At 45.5% G+C, this 19,707-nt stretch overlaps 1 long non-coding RNA gene across 1 annotated transcript in view; it reads left to right on the forward strand.

Moving 5' to 3' along the window:
• The window catches only part of LOC131405630 (uncharacterized), a 76,557-nt gene that overhangs the window by 44,333 nt on the left and 12,517 nt on the right, over nt 1-19,707 (forward strand). The window contains exon 4 of the long non-coding RNA XR_009219981.1: nt 19,338-19,535. This is a non-coding gene — a long non-coding RNA (uncharacterized LOC131405630). The remainder of the gene's footprint in view (nt 1-19,337; nt 19,536-19,707) is intronic.

The raw sequence follows: 19,707 nt of genomic DNA on the forward strand, positions 1-19,707 counted from the left end.
TATCTTCTCCCTCTTGTGGACTGGGATCCTGAAAAAGCTAGTTTTTTTCCTGGAACTGAAAAATTCTTAATGTCTTTCAGATTTTTGGTGTCTTTTAGTGCCTGTGTCCTTTCTGAAACAAATGGTTATTGACTAGAAGTTCGTTTTCCTTAGTTAGTCAACAAACAGCAGAGAGCCAGAGGCCCCTCCAGAGGCCCTCGTCTGAAGTGTGCAGGCCAATGCTGAGCCAGCCGGTAAAGCCAAAAACAGGAAAAACCAAAGATAAAATCCCAAACAGTAAAAAGAAATTCTGCCATCTGGAGGATGCTGCCCATTTTCAGTGGGAGAGGGTTGACAGCTGGTGGTTACCCAGAGGGCAAGGCTAGCTGGATCCCTGCCGGGGTCTGGGAGAAGGAAGCTGTCGGACGGCCACATGATATGCAGACAACACTATACATGTGAAAATAAATACTGCCAACGTTACGATCCCACAATGCAAGCTGACACACGCAAGTACAACCTCACAAACAGGTTAGTCTGCCATGTTCCCCTGTCTCAAGTAATGAGGGAGCCAGCATAATACAGAAAGGGGGAGGGGGAAGAGGAGAGAGGAAAGGGGGAGGGAGGACAGGGGGAGGGGGAGGGGGTGAAGAGAGGGGGAAGGAGGGGGCAGAGGGATGGGGAGGGGAAAGCTGGGGGTGGGGAGAGGGTTGAAGAGATGTTGCTCTCTGGTCACCCTAGGTGCTCTCGGTGCAGCTGTGGTGGGTGGAGGCACTCATAGTCCAGTATCAGGCGTTTTTGGACAGGAGAGTCTGTTTTAAAACAATTGACTCAGGGTTATGGCTCTGGAGTTGTGCTAGGTGCCCGAGACTGAGCTGGGGCTTCAGTTGTTGTTTTCTCTTAAAGTAAAATGCTGCTGCTGATTTTCACCGCCGCACCGAGCAGAAGTCTTGTTAACTGGGGAAAGCCATTTTGAGGCAGTCTTCACTTCTGCCCCACGGCTGACCCCGCTGATGTTTAGTTCAGCGTCATTTTGTTATCAGGCTCCAGAGTCTGACCCCCGGGACCCACTAATGTGTGGCTTTTTGAGACGCACCTCACTGTAAAGGTGATTAATCTCCCCAGTGGTGAGAGCCAGCTCCTCGTCCCTTGAGTTTCTAAATACCAGAGTTCTGTCTTCCTCTTTAAAAAAGGTTGACTCTGTAATTTCGAAATTCAGTACAAATGATCAATTATACAGAATGGATTTCTGAGGGAATTTTTTTCTTCTGTTCCTGACTCATTCTATATTTTCTGATCTGTGTCCTGATAAATAAATGAAAAGCAATAGGATATATTGGAGTATATGAGGAAGCCATTTGGTGTAAAACTAATTTGGCCCAACTTTGTTTTTTCAACAGGCCTGACATGGCCTCTTGAGCATGCATTGAACATCTGCTTTAAAGATTTACTTTGTCCCAGAGACAAGGATGATGCCCTTAAAGATAGGGATGTGACTTCCCCCCATATTGGCATTTCCTTAAGGATGAGCATCTGTTCTTGGGGACTAAGGATTAATTACAGAACTGCTGTGCTCACCTTGTGACCACTGACCTGCTGACCACTGACCTGCTGTGCCAGCTATGCACCTTGTAACAGCAGTAAAAGACATATTCCTGTCATATGTGATGTATGCTCTTTGTCCCAAGAGGGTATATAACCATTCTGTACAGCCCACTTCTTTGGTGCCCTTCCTTCCTTGGGGAAGGCAGGCCCTGGGCTTAGTCCTCAAACCTGGCTCTTAATAAACTCACTCCAATTTTGATTTATGGATCGATTATGGATTATTGGCTTTGACAGTCCGAAAGAATATGAGCGTGTATGGGATGGTAATAGATGCTCCATAAAAAAGAGTTCTGTAGACAAATCAGTTTGAGACTCTCTGCTAAACAAAGCCACCTGGTTGTGTGTGTGTGTGCGCACACGTGTGTGGGTGTGCACATGTGTATGTACCTGTGTGTGTGCTTAAACTGCAGGACAGTTCAGAGCCTTGTCCTGTCAATATGCATCGGACTCTCGAGGAAGATAGCAATGAAGTGCTTTCCAAATCCATTTGACCACGGAATGTCCAAGGAACACAGTTTGGGAAACAGTATTCTGGATAGATGGATCTATTTTCCTTACGGTTTTTACAGAATAAAGTAAAAGGAAAGAATCTGTAAAAATGTCAGAAAAGATTTTTTTTTCTGGAAAGCTCCAAGGCCAGGAAGGAAGTATGCTAATTTTCTAACACTTGTGTAAATGTTATGCTTCAGTTTGTGCCACTATATAGGTTGGTTTATACTTTGTCTTTATTTCTAGCCTAAATTCTTAAATTCAACTTTCCTCTTATTTTATTTTCAGTGGCAATAAATAACAATCGAACTTTTAAAAATTCAAACAAAATGTATTTTTTCATTAAAAATGATTTATTTTTCACTGTAGAAAATATAGAAAAAGCATAACAAACAAAATGGAAGAAACGAAAATCATCTGAAATCCTGACACCCAGAGATAACCACTGTTGACATTCTGCAAAAATCAGAGCTGCCACTGGTGTTTTATTTTTATTTGGTGTTTACATTGTTTGCGTTAGAGTGCCAACATATAAAAATTGAGTGGTTTCTCACAAACACACATATTTCTAGCTTTTTCTGAAATATTGAAGATTGGCATCATGTGACCTGCATTCTGAGCGTCAGGGCTCAGAGCTGAGTGGGAGCTGTTTTCTTTGGGAAAGAACCCCCTATCCTAGTTTATCTGCCTGAACCCTGAGGATTTGGGTTTGAAACTCCAGTTATAAGACCTTCTGGTCTTTTCCCCCTTGAGTAATATTTAACTTTAAATAGGGAGTTATCCTTTCATCTTCAGGTATAAGCTTTTTCCTCTTAATATTTTATTAACATTTGTCCATGCCATCAAATGTTCCGTATCCTTGCTTCTGTGTACGTGATATTCTGTTGTATGGGTCTGCCCTACTGTACATAACCAGCCCCCTACTGTATTGGACTTTTATGTAATTCCTTATTTAATCAATTAAATATACAACACATCCTTGTAGCAAAATCTGTGCACATGTCCATGATTGTTTCTTTAGGACCAATTCTATACTAGGAATTGCTGAGTCAACGAATATAAATATTTAAAGACTTTTGAGATGCATTGCTAAATATACTCAAATATACTTTCACATCCTTGACAATGAAGTCATCTCCTCAGGGCTCTTAATAGGTCTCTCTAGGAGTGTGGCTACAGCGGGCAGTATTTCCCACACACACTTTAACACAGAACCATCACATCCTTCATGACACAGCAGTCTTCTGTGGAGGAGAGTGAGGAATTTCAAGCTGAGTTGGTGGTTGTAGGAAGGGCTCAAGGTGGAGCCCGTTCAAAGGAGCTGTGTTTCCATCACTGTTCTGCTCAGCTGTCAATAGGCTGAGTGCTCAACTGTACTGTATGATGACTTCCTATCCAAGGAGTAGTCCTCTTGAAGAGCCTTCTCAGGGGGGGACCATTCTCATCCATTCTCAGTCTCACTGGTGTCCTCCGCCCCTTCCTTCCTCCTGCCTCCTCACCAGTGCTGCCCTCATCGCTCTGATTGTTTTTCTGCCTACGTGTGAAGAGAAAAGCAGCCACCTTAAACTCTCTTTAGAACACAAACTAAGACAAACTGACCAATAAACGACTCATTGTGGAAATTGGGGGGAAACAGCATGTTTTGCAGAGTGGAGCCAGAGCAGCTTCGAGTGTAGAGAGCGTTGAGGGCGAAGTTGGAGAGGAGGGCGGGGAGTGGGTGAGGGGTCATCTGAGGATCCCGCAGAGGAGTGGCCTGTGGCCTTGTGGAGAATGGATTTGAGGGGGCCAGCCTGAAGAAGAAGAGCTTGAAGTCGTGTTGGAGTGATTCAGGGGAAAGAGGATGTGAGTCCGAGGGGGGAGGGCCTTGAACTCAAGCTGTGATGGTGCGGATGGAGAGGGATGTGTGGTAAAACTGGAGAGGGAGGAGGGAGCCCCGAGGATGACTTCTCAAGGATCTCAGTCATCAGGAAGATATGAATTCATGTCTGTGTAGACCTTTTGTATCCAAATACATTTTACATAAAGAGTCAAGCAATTTTTTTGTGTGTGTGTGAGGAAGACTAGCCCTGAGCTAACATCCATGCCAATCCTCCTCTTTTTGCTGAGGAAGACTGGCCCTGGGCTAACATCCGTGCCCATCTTCCTTTACTTTATATGGGATGCTGCCACAGCATGGCTTGACAAGCGGTGCCTCGGTGCACGCCCGGGATCCGAACCTGCGGACCCCAGGCCACTGCAGCGGAGCACGTGCACTTTACCAAAGTGCCACTGGGCCAGCCCCCAACAGTCAAACAATTTTAAGTAACATGTTTAGGGTTAAGAGGCTCTTCTGTTTATAGTGGTCTTAAACTGTTTTCAAAGTTAGAATAGCTTCATTTTTTTTTAAATTAAGGTATAATTGACGTACAACATTATATGTATTAGTTTAATGTGTACAACATAATGATTTGATATTTGCATATATTGCAAAATGATCACTGTAATAAGTCTAGTTAACATCCATCACCACACATAGTTACAGAATTTTTTTTCTTGTGATGACAACTTTTTTTTTTTGGTGAGGAAGATTGTCCCTGAGCTAACATCTGTGCCCATCTTCCTCTATTTTGTATGTGGGACACCGCCACAGCATAGCTTGATGAGCAGTGTGTAGGTTTGCACCCGGGATCAGAACCTGCAAACCCCAGGCCGCCGAAGCAGAGGGCACGAACTTAACCACTATGCCACCAGGCGGGCCTGTGATGAGAACTTTTAAGATCTATTCTCTTAGCAACTTTCAAATATGCAATACAGTATTGTTAACTGTAGTCACCATGCTGTACATTACATCCCCAGGACTTATTTATTTTATAACTGGAAGTTTGTACCTTTTGACCCCTTTCACACATTTCGCCCATTCCCCACCCCCGACCTCTGGCAACCACCAATCTAAAACAGCTTCACTTTTTATTTAAAAATTTAGTGGGGCCGGCCCCGTGGCTTAGCGGTTAAGTGCACGCGCTCCGCTATTGGCGACCTGGGTTCGGATCCTGGGCGTGCACCGACCACTTCTCCGGCCATGCTGAGCCTGCATGCCACATACAACAACTAGAAGGATGTGCAACTGTGACATACAACTATCTACTGGGGCTTTGGGGAAAAAAAAATAGGAGGATTGGCAATAGATGTTAGCTCAGAGCCGGTCTTCCTCAGCAAAAACGAGGAGGATTAGCACGGATGTTAGCTCAGGGCTGATCTTCCTCAAAAAAAAAAAAAAAAAATGGTTCCTTTAGAAAACCCTAAAGAATCCACCAGAAAACTTTTAGAAGTAATAAATGAACATGGTAAAGTTGCAGGATACAAAATCAACATACAAAAATCAGTTGCATTTCTGTACACTAACAACGAAGTAGCAGAAAGAGAAATTAAGAATACCATCCCATTTACAATTGCAACAAAAAGAATTAAATATCTAGGAATAAACTTAACCAAAGAGGTGAAAGATCTGTACACCGAAAACTATAAAACATTTCTGAAAGAAATTGAAGAAGACACAAATAAATGTAAAGATATTCCGTGCTCTTGGATTGGAAGAATTAACATAGTTAAGATGTCCATACTTCCTAAAGCCATCTATAGATTCAATGCAATCCCTATCAAAGTTCCAACAACATTTTTCACAGAAATAGAACAAAGAATTCTAAAATTTACATGGAACAGCAAAAGACCCCGAATAGCTAAAGGAATCCTGAGAAAAAAGAACAAAGCTGGAGGTATCACACTCCCTGATTTCAAAATATACTACAAAGCTATAGTAACCAAAAGAGCATGGTACTGGCACAAAAACAGACACACAGATCAATGGAATAGAATCGAAAGCTCAGAAATAAACCCACACATCTATGGACAGCTAATCTTTGACAAAGGAGCCAAGAACATACAATGGGGAAAAGAAAGTCTCTTCAACAAATGGTGTTGGGAAAACTGGATAGCCATATGCAAAAAAATGAAAGTAGATCCTTACCTTACACCATACACAAAAATTAACTCCAAATGGATTAAAGACTTGAATGTAAGACCTGAAACTGTGAAAGTTCTAGAAGAAAACATAGGCAGTACGCTCTTCGACATCGGTCTTAGCAACATCTTTTCAAACACCACATCTGACCGGGCAAGAGAAACAATAGAAAAAATAAACAAATGGGACTACATCAAACTAAAAAGCTTCTGCACAGCAAAGGAAACCATCAACAAAACGAAAAGACAACCTAACAATTGGGAGAAGATATTTGCAAACCATACATCTGATAAGGGCTTAATCTCCAAAATATATAAAGAACTCATGCATCTCAACAACAAAAAAAACTACCAACCCAATTAAAAAATGGGCAAAAGACCTGAACAGACATTTCTCCAAAGAAGATATACAGATGGCCAACAGACACATGAAAAGATGTTCAAAATCACTAATTATCAGGGAAATGCAAATCAAAACTACAATGAGATATCACCTCACGCCCGTCAGAATGGCTATAATTAACAAGACAGGAAACAACAAGTGTTGGAGAGGATGTGGAGAGAAGGGAACTCTCATACACTGCTGGTGGGAGTGCAAACTGGTGCAGCCACTATGGAAAACAGTATGGAGATTCCTCAAAAAATCAACGATAGAACTACCATATGATCCAGCTATTCCACTGTTGGGTATTTATCCAAAGAACTTGAAAACACCAATTTGCAAAGGTACATGCACCCCTGTGTTCATTGCAGCCTTATTCACGATAGCCAAGACTTGGAAGCAACCTAAATGCCCATCAAGGGATGAATGGATAAAGAAGCTGTGGTATATATACACAATGGAATACTACTCAGCCATAAGAAACGACGAAATCCAACCATTTGTGACAACATGGATGGACATTGAGGGTATAATGCAAAGTGAAATAAGTCAGAGGGAGAAGGTCAAATACCGTATGATTTCCTTCATTAAGTAGTAGATAATAACAACAATAAACAAATACATAGGGACGGAGATTGGATTGGTGGTTACCAGAGGGGAAGGAGGGAGGGAGGAGGGTGAAAGGGATAATTTGGTACATGTGTGTGGTGATGGGTTGTAATTAGTATTTTGGTGGTGAACATGATGTAGTCCATGCAGAAATAGAAGTACAATGATGTACACCTGAAATTTTTACAATGTTATAAACCAATGTTACTGCAATAAACAAAAAATTAAAAATGGTTCCTTTAAAAAAAAAAAATTTAACTAATATGGGGCTGGTCCAGTGGCGTAGTGGTTAAGTTCACATGCTCTGCTTCAGTGGCCCAGGGTTCGTGGGTTTGGATCCTGGGCGTGGACCTATGCACCACTTATCAAGCCATGCTGTGGCAGGCGTCCCAGAATATAAAGTGGAGGAGGATGGGCACGGATCTTCGCCCACGGCCAATTTTCCTCAACAAAAAGAGGAGGATTGGCAACAGATGTTATAGCTCAGGGCTAATCTTCCTCATACACACACACACACAAAATTAGCTAATATAGAAAAATATAAAAAATATTAAAAAATCACTTTTAATCTCAACATGCAAACTATTTTTAATATTTTGTGTATATTCTTTTAGAAATTCTGAGCTAATTTCTCATTAAACTATTAATGAGTCCTTATTTAATTCTCTCTTTTGTTTTTTTACACAATTGGAAATTTCTTTGCATTCTTACTGTTTTCTCTTGGGATTGAAAGTTCTTTCCAGGAAGAGGGACAAGAGATTGGCTGCCCCTCGCCTTTGTGTGTACATACATAGTGCTGACTCGGGCGTCACTAGTTTTAACACACTTCCCGCTAACTTATTCGCTAAAAATGGATACTTCTCTCTTTCTTTCTGTAGTCTTATTTAAAGTAATTAAGGACTAGCGCCATTTCTTCCTCCAGTTTATTTATTAGTATTCAGGTTTAAAAGTTAGGTTTTGCAACTTCAAACCTGAACACGTGAGCTGGTGTTTCTCGAGGGAGGGGGAGGGAGAAGAGGAGTGGCAGGAGGAAGAGGGAGGAGGACTCCCTGGGAGACAAACTCTGAAATGGAGATTTGCGAGCAGAAAGTGGGCTGAGGAGTGTTCCTGGGGATAACTCTGTGCGGGAGTGGGGAAAGCAGACCTGGGCAGGAGGAAAAGTGAAGCGTCAGTTGCAACAAGAGCCTCAGCCAGTCTCCAGAGCTGAGAGGGTCCTCCAGAAATCTGGGCCTTTGTATCCCTGCACTGACCAGTCATTACACGGGAAGAGGGAACACCTGGGCTCCAGGCAGCTCCCTTTAGCTGAGGGCAATTCCTGAGGACTAGGCTGTGAGCAGCCCAAGTGCCTGTCACCTGGGAAAAATGAGTGCTTTGGTCCAGGGGGGTGGGCCCGGGTGGCGCACCAGGGAGCCCACTGAATTCCGCATCTCGTGCCACTTGGATCCGCTTGCTTCACATGATAAATTTAGCCCTTCTGGGACCAGCTCTTCTGAGAGTCTCCGTGGTTCCCTTTTCCTGGGGAGACTTACAAGGGAAACGTCAGCCACATAAACTTCTACCTCTACTGCTGCGGCTGGTCTCAGGCTGCTTCTGGCACCCCCATCTCCCTGCTCTAGGTGCCCCTCACCCTCAGCACTTTGGCTGGGCTAGGTGCCTTACTGGTGGGGTGACTCAGATCTTTGTCCCTCAGGGCCTGAGTGCCTGGTCACCAGGCCCTTCTCAGGTCATGGTGGCTGTGCTGGTCCATTTACCGTCAAAACTGAGCAGAAGAGCACCATGGCACCCCAGTGGGTCGCCGGGTGTAAACATACTCTCCCCGGTCCCCACTGTCCTGCAGCACCCCCTACCTCATCCTGCTGATCCGGGTCAAGCAGGATGACCACTGGTTTCCTTGCCTGCTGGTGTTTTGGCGTGAAGAACCTAAAGAAACTGAGTGGCAGCTGTAGCTTAAATGTTAATGTAAATTTGCTGTGTCTCCTGATGGAAATAGTCTCATCAAACCTGTGGGAGCCAGAGTTCCAGGGATGGGAGGCACAAATCTCACAAGGGGCTACTGGGAGTGGAGGTGAGAGGGGCCATTCCTACTTCTGCCCTTGAGTCCCAAACTCTTGTATTCTACCTGTTGGAAAACAGCACCATATCATTGTGGTTGATTTAGGGTAAACAGTGCTTCCTTGAGGATGGACCCCATCTTCACCAGGGATCGTCTCAAAGCTGGCCCCTCAGCTGTGTTTTCAAAGGCCATTCCATTGTTCTGTAATCCAGCAGCTTCTAGACCCTGCAGTGTGTGACATACGGTAAAGAGGCTCTTTGGCCCAATGAGATATAATGGGCTCCCATGTTGGTGAATCAAACACTCTGTGAGTCCCATACACATGCTCCCACAGTGGTGCTGGTTAAAGTCCTGCAGGTGGGGGTGGCAAGCCCACACTTAGAACTGTTGACTCCAGTCAAGATGATTCACTGCCTCTTGTAGCACGGATGGGGTCCAAATTCATGAACTAGTCATTTCTTGCTCATCTGATAAAATTAACATGCTATCACTGATGGAGGACAGATGTGATGTTTGGAAGCATGTCTGGATGGTAAAGGCTTTTTGACTCTGTCATGTCTGAGGGAAGAGTTGGCTTAGCCCTGAGGCAAGATGATAAATGCATACTATTTTCCCTCCCATGTAAATACAAACTATTTCTCATCCTTCTTAGTAGGGATGGAAAAGAATTGCATTTGCCAGATATGGTACCTGAGGTCTTCATTTCACCATCTTAGCTAAGTTGGGGAGCGGTACTCAGAGGCTCCCACTTGGCCTCCCACATTATGACAGCTCTTACCCTGGAGGCCAAAAAAACCAATGTACTTGAGGATTCTGCCAACTATTATGTTTGTATTTTGGGGGGACCAGAGAAATGACCTGGATCTAGTGGACTCGTTGTGAGGTGGACCTGGAGTAGAACTATTTATTATCTGACCCCCTCTCATCCCTGCTCTAATAGTGGGGCCATTACGACGTTTCAGGTCTCCAAGTGTCAATATCAACTTGGAGCCTGTGTCCAGCAATCCTCAAAATGTCTTGATATTTCCCTTACCCAATGTGTGGTCACCTGAGTCAATGACATAGATCCATTTGGGAAAGGACTGGGTAACCATCACCATAGACACCTGCCTTGGTGTTTCAGGGCCTGTCGTCCTGGGGACCCAGACTCTCCTTCAGTCAACGGGTTCTGGGTTTGTAAAACAGGCTCAGGTCCAGAAATTGAACACGGGATCATAACTTTTGAACATGGCAGTTTCTCTCATCGTCCTGATTATCTGTTCTTGATTTGAAAAAAAAAAAAACTCATAAATTGAGAAATACCCTTGCTGACTCTTATCTATCTGTCTGGTGCCTGTGGACGCCGGGTTCTCTTAACCCGGGGCTCCATTGTTCTTTGCACATCAGGATCCCACGCTGACTATGCCATCTCTCTTGCTTCGAACGGTTAAGTATGGCCCCTGGCCTGGATGATTTTGGGCTTCTGTCATCCTCTTTGCTATCAGGGAGCCAGGTTCCATAATGTAGCTCTTTCCGTTAGCCCCGGCTTATGGAGGACCACCATTCCTGACCTTCCCAACAATGCTGGCCCTCCTCGCATCAGCATTTTTACTGCTTCCCTTATTGCTCTAAGTGGAGGGTCCTTCCGGGCCTCCTGCAGAACGTAGTTGGCTGACGGGTTCCCTGGCCTTAATAGCATATTCACCCTTGAGCGTCCACTTCTCTGAGTCTTCTGATCCCTTTCCTGTCACCTGCCATGGCAATTCTGACATTTCTATGTTGCTTGGTGGAGGCCATCAATTTTCTCAAGCCTCCAAGAGCTAGATCAGCAGCATGTTTGTCCCGTCTCCCGGAGTCCCTGCAAGGGGGTTAAATCCTATATTCCTTTCACAAATGTATGTTTCATCCCCCAATCTCTCCCAACCAGGTTGCCTCTGGATGTAGCCCCGTACATGTGCTCCGGGCTCCTGCTGTGAATGTGGACTAGGTCCTGTAGCTTCTTTGGGGTATGGTGCCTCCTTCTGACAGGCCTGGTACTTTCTGGCTGGGTTCTATTTTGACTTGATCTTAGTTACTGGTCTTGGTTACTGACTAGGAAGGGAGGTGCTGGGGGTAGATCATGGGGGGAGGGTGGGTGTTGCTCATGTTGTCCTGCAAGGTAGAGAGCTCTGCATTAATTGCAAGCAAGGTGGGAGTTCTAGCCTTCAACATAGGGGAATGGGACACTTCCATAGGGGGATCTGGGGTTTAAAGGTTTTAAAGTGCATCAGCCCAGATGTCTACATCCCAATTCATAGGAATCTTCCCAGCCAGAACTCTGACCTTGGCACAGTCGGCGTGTCATGGTTGAGCATTCAACCCTCTCTTGAGCTCTGCTCTCCTTATAATTAGGACCTGAGACTAATTCTTAGCTTTTTCTATCTTTTGGCTACAGGAGATGAAAATGTTTTTATATGTTATCAACCAGGACCTTTGAGTTTCATAATTCACTTTGAATTAGTGATTAATCACCCTCAGCTTTTCGTTGTCTTTCTCTAATACATTGCTAGCAAGCAGCAATAACCATCTGATTCCACTGCCCTTATAATTGCTACCTCTCAAGTGCCTGAGATAGACACCTTCTGCCAGTGTCCCATCCCGGGATAACAATTAACAGCGGCACTCCCACCAAACGCCAGGGACTTCTGTATTGTGCCTACCACCAGTGATGGCGTCTTTCTTGACAGCCAGCCAGCAGGTGGACATGCTTCACAATGCCATTTTAGATTCTGCTTTCTCAGTTGCTCCTGGCACCAAGAGTCTTAGGTCAGGTTTCCTGGGAAACAGATTCTGAGACAGAGATTTATATGCAGGAAGTTCACTGGGGAGTGGTCTTGGGGACAATACTTAGGAGGAAGTGGAGGAAGCAGGTTTGGGCAGGAGATGAACTAATTCAGTCAGAGCAGAGGCCTCAGCCGATCCCATGGGGACCCTGGTACGAGAAGCCTCTTCATGTAGTTTCAGCTGAAGCGAGGGGCCAGGCCATTGCACCCTCGCATTGACCAGTCAATGGATGCCGGTCACCCTCAAGGAGAGGGTCTAACCTTGGACAGTGCAGTTTCTTTGGGCCAGGGGCACTGTCCAGGGAGGAACTCAGCATGAGCCGTCAGCAGCCCTCTCTCCTGGCAGCTGAGGGAATTAGCACTTTGACCTCAGAGTGAACTGGGCAGCACGGCAGCCTCCATGGCGGTGTGGTCTGAGATTGCTCCTGGGGCGTCTACAGACACCGCAGGCTTCACATGTTAAAGCAGAGCCCTCGTGTTCTTTCTCTCTCTGAGCCTGCTTTTCAGTGGCTTCTTTGTAAATGCTATTATAATGGATCTATGAGGCTCAGACCATAGCTTTTGGTTTATGTCTTTCCTGTCTCAACCCCCATCTATATGCCCGCAAGTCCTCCCAGCAATACCTCCAAAAATATGTTTGAAGTCCATTCACCTCTCGCCGTCTTTACTGTGCCCTCCTGGTCAAGCCACTACCATCTCTTGCCTGTTCCCCTGCAACTGCCTGCTAAGGAAAGTCCTTGTTGATACTCTTGTCTTCCACTATTCATTTTTCACGTGGCAACCACGATAATCTCTTAAATGTGTAAATAAGGCCGTGTCACACTGTCACTTCCTGACTTCATGACTTCCACTGTGTGGGGGATCAGAATTGGCCACCTCAAAATATGTCTTTTTACTTTGATTATTTTCTCTGAAAAAAACTTTGACCTCCCGCCCCCACCACTAATTGCCTTAAAGAATTTAACTCTAGGTATGGACAGACTGGGAGGGTCCTTGCTAAGCCCATTCTTATCAAAGCTCTGAAAATCAAGTAAAAGTAGAAGTTACTCTTCATAAGAGACATTTACATTTATAGGGGAAATATCTATTTGTACATGTGTCTCCCTCTCTGTGCCAGGAAGAAGGGGATGACCTTACCTCTAGAAACTCTTATCAGTGTGGAAGACAAGGCCTTAAATCTGCATACTCTTGTTTACTGTGCTTTTCTGGTAATCTCCCGTAGCTGTCTCCCCCCACCCCTAACATCCTCCTTTGTCTACCTGAATATTTTTAAGGTTAAAACCTCTGCCATTTGTCAAGTTACCCAGCTTTGCCTGGGTCTCTCCCATGTATACATGTTATAAAGCTTCGTTTGATTTTCTCTTGCTGTTCAGTCTCATGTCAATTTAATCTGTAGCCCAGCCAGAGAGACCCAGAGTGGGTAGAGGATAGTCTTCCTCCCCTTCAACTGCATTTAGAAACAATCTAACTCTTTACCGTGGTATACAAGGCCCAATATTATCTGGTCCCTCAGTTTCTCTGATCTCATTTTTACTTCTCCCCTCCATCATGACGGTCACTGTTATGGCCCACCTAATTGCCATTTCCTCCCCTTCTTACCAACAGAATTTTGATTTTTCTTCAGGTGTCAATATTCCCAGGTGATGGAACAAGACTAATCCAAGCCAATTATGACAAACCCCTGCTTTCCCAGCCTGCTTCCCTGCTGGGTGAGTGGGTGGGGATTTTAAGGAACCACTTCAGGACAGTAATACCAAACTGTATTTTGCTAGAGGGTTTCTGAGAAGGTTTTTTGTCTTTCTTGTTGAAAGGAGATGATGCACTAGAACACTGGCCCTTCCCCATTCTTGCTGCCATGGATATAGAAATGTCTGGAGGCACCACAGCCATCTTGTGACCATGAGGAAAAGCGTCACAGAGATGTTGACTCAGATCTCTGAACCAGTCTCTTGTCGCCATCACTCAAACTCTCATGGCCAGGCCTGCTCTTGTTCTCCCGTGCCTGAAACTCTTCCTCCCCCATCTGTACATGGCTGCTCCTTCTCCTCCAGGTCTCAGCTCGCCTCCTCAACGGGGTCCTCTCTGACCTCCAACCTCAAGCAGCACCACTCCTCTGACGCCTGCCCAGGCCCTCTAGCGTGGTATATATATTCAAGGATAGCACTTAGAACGTGGTGAAGATGTCTTATTGATCTATTGACTAGTCTTCGATCATCTGTCTCTCTCCACTAGAATGTCAGTGTCACGAGAGGGGGATGGCATTTCCCTGTTCAGTGCTCTTCTCTCCAGTGCCTAGACCAGAGCCTGGCACACAGTAGGAGCTGATGAATATTTGTGGAATAAATGCCACCAAATACTAGCCATATTTGGCCATTCCCTTAACCTCTCTGAGCTTTGCAGTTTTTCAACTTAAATTGATATCATGAGCAATACCATTTAGAGGCACCACACGGTGCCATGAAAGTCAAATGAGATAACATGTGGAGGTCCGGGGGGACAGAGAGCGCTGGACAGGGGACAGAGAGCACCGGACAGGGTGGGATCTGAGATTGCAGCGTGGCACCTGCCCTGTCTCTTGTCTGAGTGTCTGTGCCGTAGGTGTTGCACAGTTTCCTTTTATTGGACTCTTGTCCGTGCAGAGGAGAGTTATGAGCTTAGGAACCTGGGAAATTACAATCAACTGACTTGATTGTAGTGTTTACTGCAGAGGAACTGCGGCATCTGGCTGCTGTGTCTGAACACGGCATTATTCGGTCTGGGGCCCAGGGAGTGAGTGAGTGAGATTGGACTGAGCACAGCAAGGGTAAAGTCAACACGTAGGCCGCTGCTGGCAGAGCAGGATGATAAAGGCGTGATTATCTGAGGAGAGTGATGGGGGATTGAAAATCAGACTAATCATGATAATAAAGTCAGAAATTGGGCTTTATCAAATGAAGGGAACAAAACAGAAGGAGGCATTAGGGAAAGACGTCACTGAGTTGGTAGACACAAGTATATGGAGTTATTTTTGGCTGCTGTTTACAGAGGTGATAATAGGGGAAAATTAAGAAAACTTAGGGAGAGTATTTCTTGATAATTTAAAAATGGAAGTAGACTGGGCAACATCCCTCTCTCCGTTGTTTCCAATACAATATAAAAGCTTAATAAGGAGAACAAAAGTTTAATTATTAGCCAGATATGAACTGATGGAAATTCTAAGATGGAAGAAGCAAACATAAAAACAAAAAAGCGTTCTACTCCAATGACAGTCCTCATGTATTGGAGAGGTGATACGTCACAGTGGAAAGGGGATGGGGCTTGTAATTGGAAGGGTAATGATTAGTTCATTCACTAGTGATGTTGACTAGTTATCTTCTGTGTCTAGACACTGCTGGGTGCTGAGAATACACATGGTCACTGCCGTTAGAGAGTGACTCCAGAGGAGGCTACGGGCAGGTTGACAACAATTTTAACAGAGTGTGATAATGCTGTATAGGGAGAACAGTGCTTTGAGAACACACTGAATCTGCCCGTGTGTGTGTGTGTGTGTGTGTGTGTGTATGTATGCGTGTGGGTTGAGAGTGTGCACTAGAGGACAGGATGTCTAAGTTGAGACAGCAAACCTGCCACCCTGGTTTGTGCCGCAGGGCCTTTGCACAACCTGTTTGCTCTGCCTGGAAAGCTATCCCCCTGACCTCCGCATAGCTGACTCCACCATATTCAGTTTAAAGATCACTTCCTCAGAGAGGTCTTCCCTGACAGCCAATCTAAGGAAGTCTCACAGATAATCTCTACCAAATCACTCTTATTTTTTCAGAGCATTTATCATTATCTGGTGTTTTCTGGTATTTTTATTGTTTGTCTCCCTATTAGAGTATGTGGTCCCTGAGAGCCTGAACCTGTCTGCCTTGTTGATGACCGTGTTCTCACTGCCTGGCTCAGAAGAGGTGCTCAACAAATATTTGTTGAATAAACAAACAAATAATTAAATAAATGATAAAGCAGGTGGAGGTGAGAAAGGGGGACAGAGGGAGGAAGAGAGTGTCTGTTAGAGGACCCCCCAGTTGTAAGTTCTGCTCGCGTCCCATCAGCGTGTGTTGGAGAAGCGGGCCCGGTTCTCCTCAGGGCTCCTTTGCCTGGGCGAGGGGTGGCTCTTGCACACGGACGCCTCGGTTCAGTCTGATCCCCTTCTGCAGCGTATTTCAGGAACCCCACTCACCTCTGTGTTGCCCCCCGCTCCCGTATTCCCGCCCTGTCGCAGGTCTGAGTTGTCAGGTCCTTGGCCCTTTGGTGGAACTTGGGGAACAAGAGGTGAGTCTGTGAGCTCAGGCGCCTTCTTGGAGCTGAACGTCCGAAGGGAAATTTCCTCTTGGGTAGATTTGAGCCCAGGTTGCTTTCCCCATAGACATCTTGGGATATGTTCAGAGAAGGAAACATACTTCAAATTACCCTGAGAAGTGCAGAATCAGGAAGAAAAAATCGCTGTAAAGGCAGTTACAGTGCATCCAACACAAGATCAGATGATCTGGACTGAGCCCGTTTGCACTCCCTCCTGTGCCTGTGGGCGAGCGGGTCCACAACGCGCTCCAGCGCGTCCACTAATGCTGCCGCCTCCACGGAGCTCCTGGTGGTGACCCGAAGGAGCTCCCCTTCAGACTCACTGTCTCCGAGGAATTTAGTTCTAAGTGCTAGGAACTGCAGTAAAGTGAGGCGAGGGAGAAGCTCTTCACGGAAGGATCTTAATGGGGCTGCTGCTCCTCAGTGGGCGCACCAGGCTCTAGAATTGGACAAAAAAGTGATTTTGTTGCTCCTTTTTTGGGTGGTGGCCAAGGATCCATGGTTCTGAGGTATCCCCCTGAATGTGCTGGTTGACGTTGCTCTGCCAGGGCACTCCCCTATGGAAAGAAGGTGCACGTAGGAGACCACGTGCTTAACAGACAAGAGTAGAGCAGAACGTAGACTCAATTTTAGAGTAAATTTGTCTGGAAGAAGGAATAAAAGTCCAAGAAAAGCTAAGTCAACTTTGAAAAGAGGAGCAAAGTTTGCCCCATTAGAAATTAAAGAATCTGAAAACGCCACAACAACAAAAAGTCAGGTTCTGGTGCCAGAACAGAGGAGTAGACCTAATGGAACAGGACAGAGAATTCCGAGAAGATCGGGTGCATACGGAGGCTAGGTTTTTGATGAAGGTGGCACCCCGAATAAGTGGGGAAAGGAGGGCGTGAAAGCATTTAAAGTTCTCCTTCCGTCCCATCTTTCTTCCGTCCACTTTCTATTTGAATTGCTCTATTTGCTCCTGTCACCCTTCCCTCTCACGCGGGGAGAAAGGTGCGTCGCCGCCCTGGAGGGGGACCCGGTGGGAGTGAAGCGTAGGAGATAGTGTTGAGATGGCTGAGATCCATTTCTGAGCTGGGTCTAATCCAGAGTTCCAGGAGACTAGGCAGGGATCTGCGGGTGAGGCCCTAATTAGTACAGCCCACATCTAACTGAGCTGCTTTGGGGAGCATCTGCCCTGGCTCCACACCCTGTTTGAGGCATTTCAACCAAAAAACCGAAATCCACTACTCAGAGCATCAGGTAGTAACGTGGGTTGACTGAGGGCTTTAAGGAGAGACGGGAAGAGGATTCACATGGCCTTAAAATTCCCCCTTAGACACCTCTGTTCTCAGTTCTGCCTTGTCGCGCCTCTCTTCTTGGTCCCGCTCCATATCCAGAATCTTTCTGTTACAGTAACTACTTCAGCTCCCCCTCTCAGCTTGCACACTTTTCTCAGAAAATCCAAAGACAGCTCCCTCCTTGGAAGGCAGAAGGGAGTTGCCCATAGCCAGTAATTTATTTTCCCTTTGCCTAGAATTTACTCTGTGGGTGGACATCCTTTCTTGCTTTAGGGAACTTGTGGGAGGCTCATCTCAGACTTCTGGTCTCCAGGTCCTGGCTAGCACTTCCTGGGAGGCACAGCTACAGTCAATTTTGGTTATGAAGAGTGATGTTGGTCCCTTCCTAGAGTTTGGGGTATGGCTCCTATTTTGATCTTTTATCTTACCCTGCACGTTTTTCATGGACTATTTCTAGTGCTAATTATCTTCAGTAGTAGGTCCTCTGTCACTTCTGGGGAGAATGGGCTTATTGTTTGAAACCCAGGTATAAGAATAGACTAGGATAATGACTTTTTCTTGCTTCATGGACTTTTAAATATTCATTTCGTATTCGTTTGATGGAAATGGCAGATACTCTCCTTTTTGTGTGCTTATGATAGAGAACAAAGTTTCAACAGAGAACAGAAAGAAACTTTCTTTGGAAAGTAAAGGATGGGTGGGAACAAGTTTTTGATTCCAAGTCTTGCTACCTGGCAAAAGCAATGTCTGTATCTTTTATGTGCGTCAAATGGATGTTCTTCTATGGAGAAGTCTTCACTCTAGTCCTGTCCTTTCTTGCTTGGCCGTCACTGACATGGGGTCATTGTCCTTACACTAGTGCTTGAAAATAACTTGTGGGTCCAGAACTGGGGTGAGACGGGGAAGAAGCTGTGAAACTCAGGAGCACCTTAGAGGGAGTGATCACTCTTTCCCCAACCCACACCAGCTCCCAGGGCGGACTGTTCTAGTTAATGTTGACCCTGCAGCCCCATTATTTCACCTTGTAATTCAGCCCGAAGTCCTGCCAGTTGGCAACTTATTTGGGTAAATAAATATCCGTTAAAAACATGCAATTATCTGCAGAAAACATGAGTAATGTTCTCACAGGTAGAATTAATCTTTTCCTCCTCTATGCTTCTGTATTAGTTACCTCTTGCTGTATAACAAACCACCCAATATTTAGTGGTTTAAAAACAACAATCATTTTATTTGCTCATATAGGGGAGGAAGACAATTCCTCTACCTTCTGGGTCCTTCTGGCTGGGCTATGAATTAAATTCACATGAGACAGAATAACAGGAGAAAATCAAACAAAGCTTTATAACATGTATACATGGGAGAGACCCAGGAAAAACTGGGTAACTCAGCCATCTGGCTGAGGTTGTCATCTTAAATAGCATCTTCAGCTAAAGACAAAGGAGGGTGTTGTGGGTAGTGGCTTGAGGCTTCAAAGGGGAGGAAGGCAATTCACATGGAGAACAAAAAGCAGATGTTTGGTAAACAGAACTTTGATAAGATGGGCTTAGGAAGGACCCTCACAGGTTACCAATACCCAGAGTTATCTATGGTGATGCCCTGTCCTGGGGACAGGCTTTCTAACTTATATTCTTTTATATAGTTAGGGGGAAGGCCAAAGTTTCTTTCAGAGTCTTTTGTTCTTAAAAATAATCAAGCCAAGGCAAAGAAAAGTTTGGGGGTGGCCAATTCTGATCCCCCACACTCATGATTCTGTGTGTCAGCGGCTTGGGCTGGTATCAGCTGAGTGAGTCTCCTGTTGGTCTCTCTTGTGGTTGCCCATGTCTCTGCAGGTATCTGGGGGCTTAAGTTGGAATGGCTCATCTCTGCTGCACGTGGACCTCTCTCCCCGAGGGCTAGCCTGAGCTTCCTCGCGTGGCAGCACTGCCTTCGAAGAGCGAGAGCGGAATCTGCAGGGCCTCCTGACGCTGTGGCTCAGACATCACACAGTGCCATTTCTGCTGCATTCTACTGGTCAGCGTAAGTCACAGGTCAGCCAGAATTCAAGGGGTGGGATAATAGACTCCACGTCTTGAGGAGAGGACCTACTAGTTCTCATTCCCAAAGAGGCATGCCCACGGGATGGGAGGAATTGCAAATAATCTACCACAGCTGCTATGGCACATGTGTGGCTTCATCTCTAAGCTGCCAGACAGCGGGGCC

Source organism: Diceros bicornis, chromosome 5 (genome assembly GCF_020826845.1).
Source record: "Diceros bicornis minor isolate mBicDic1 chromosome 5, mDicBic1.mat.cur, whole genome shotgun sequence".
Taxonomy (NCBI): domain Eukaryota; kingdom Metazoa; phylum Chordata; class Mammalia; order Perissodactyla; family Rhinocerotidae; genus Diceros; species Diceros bicornis.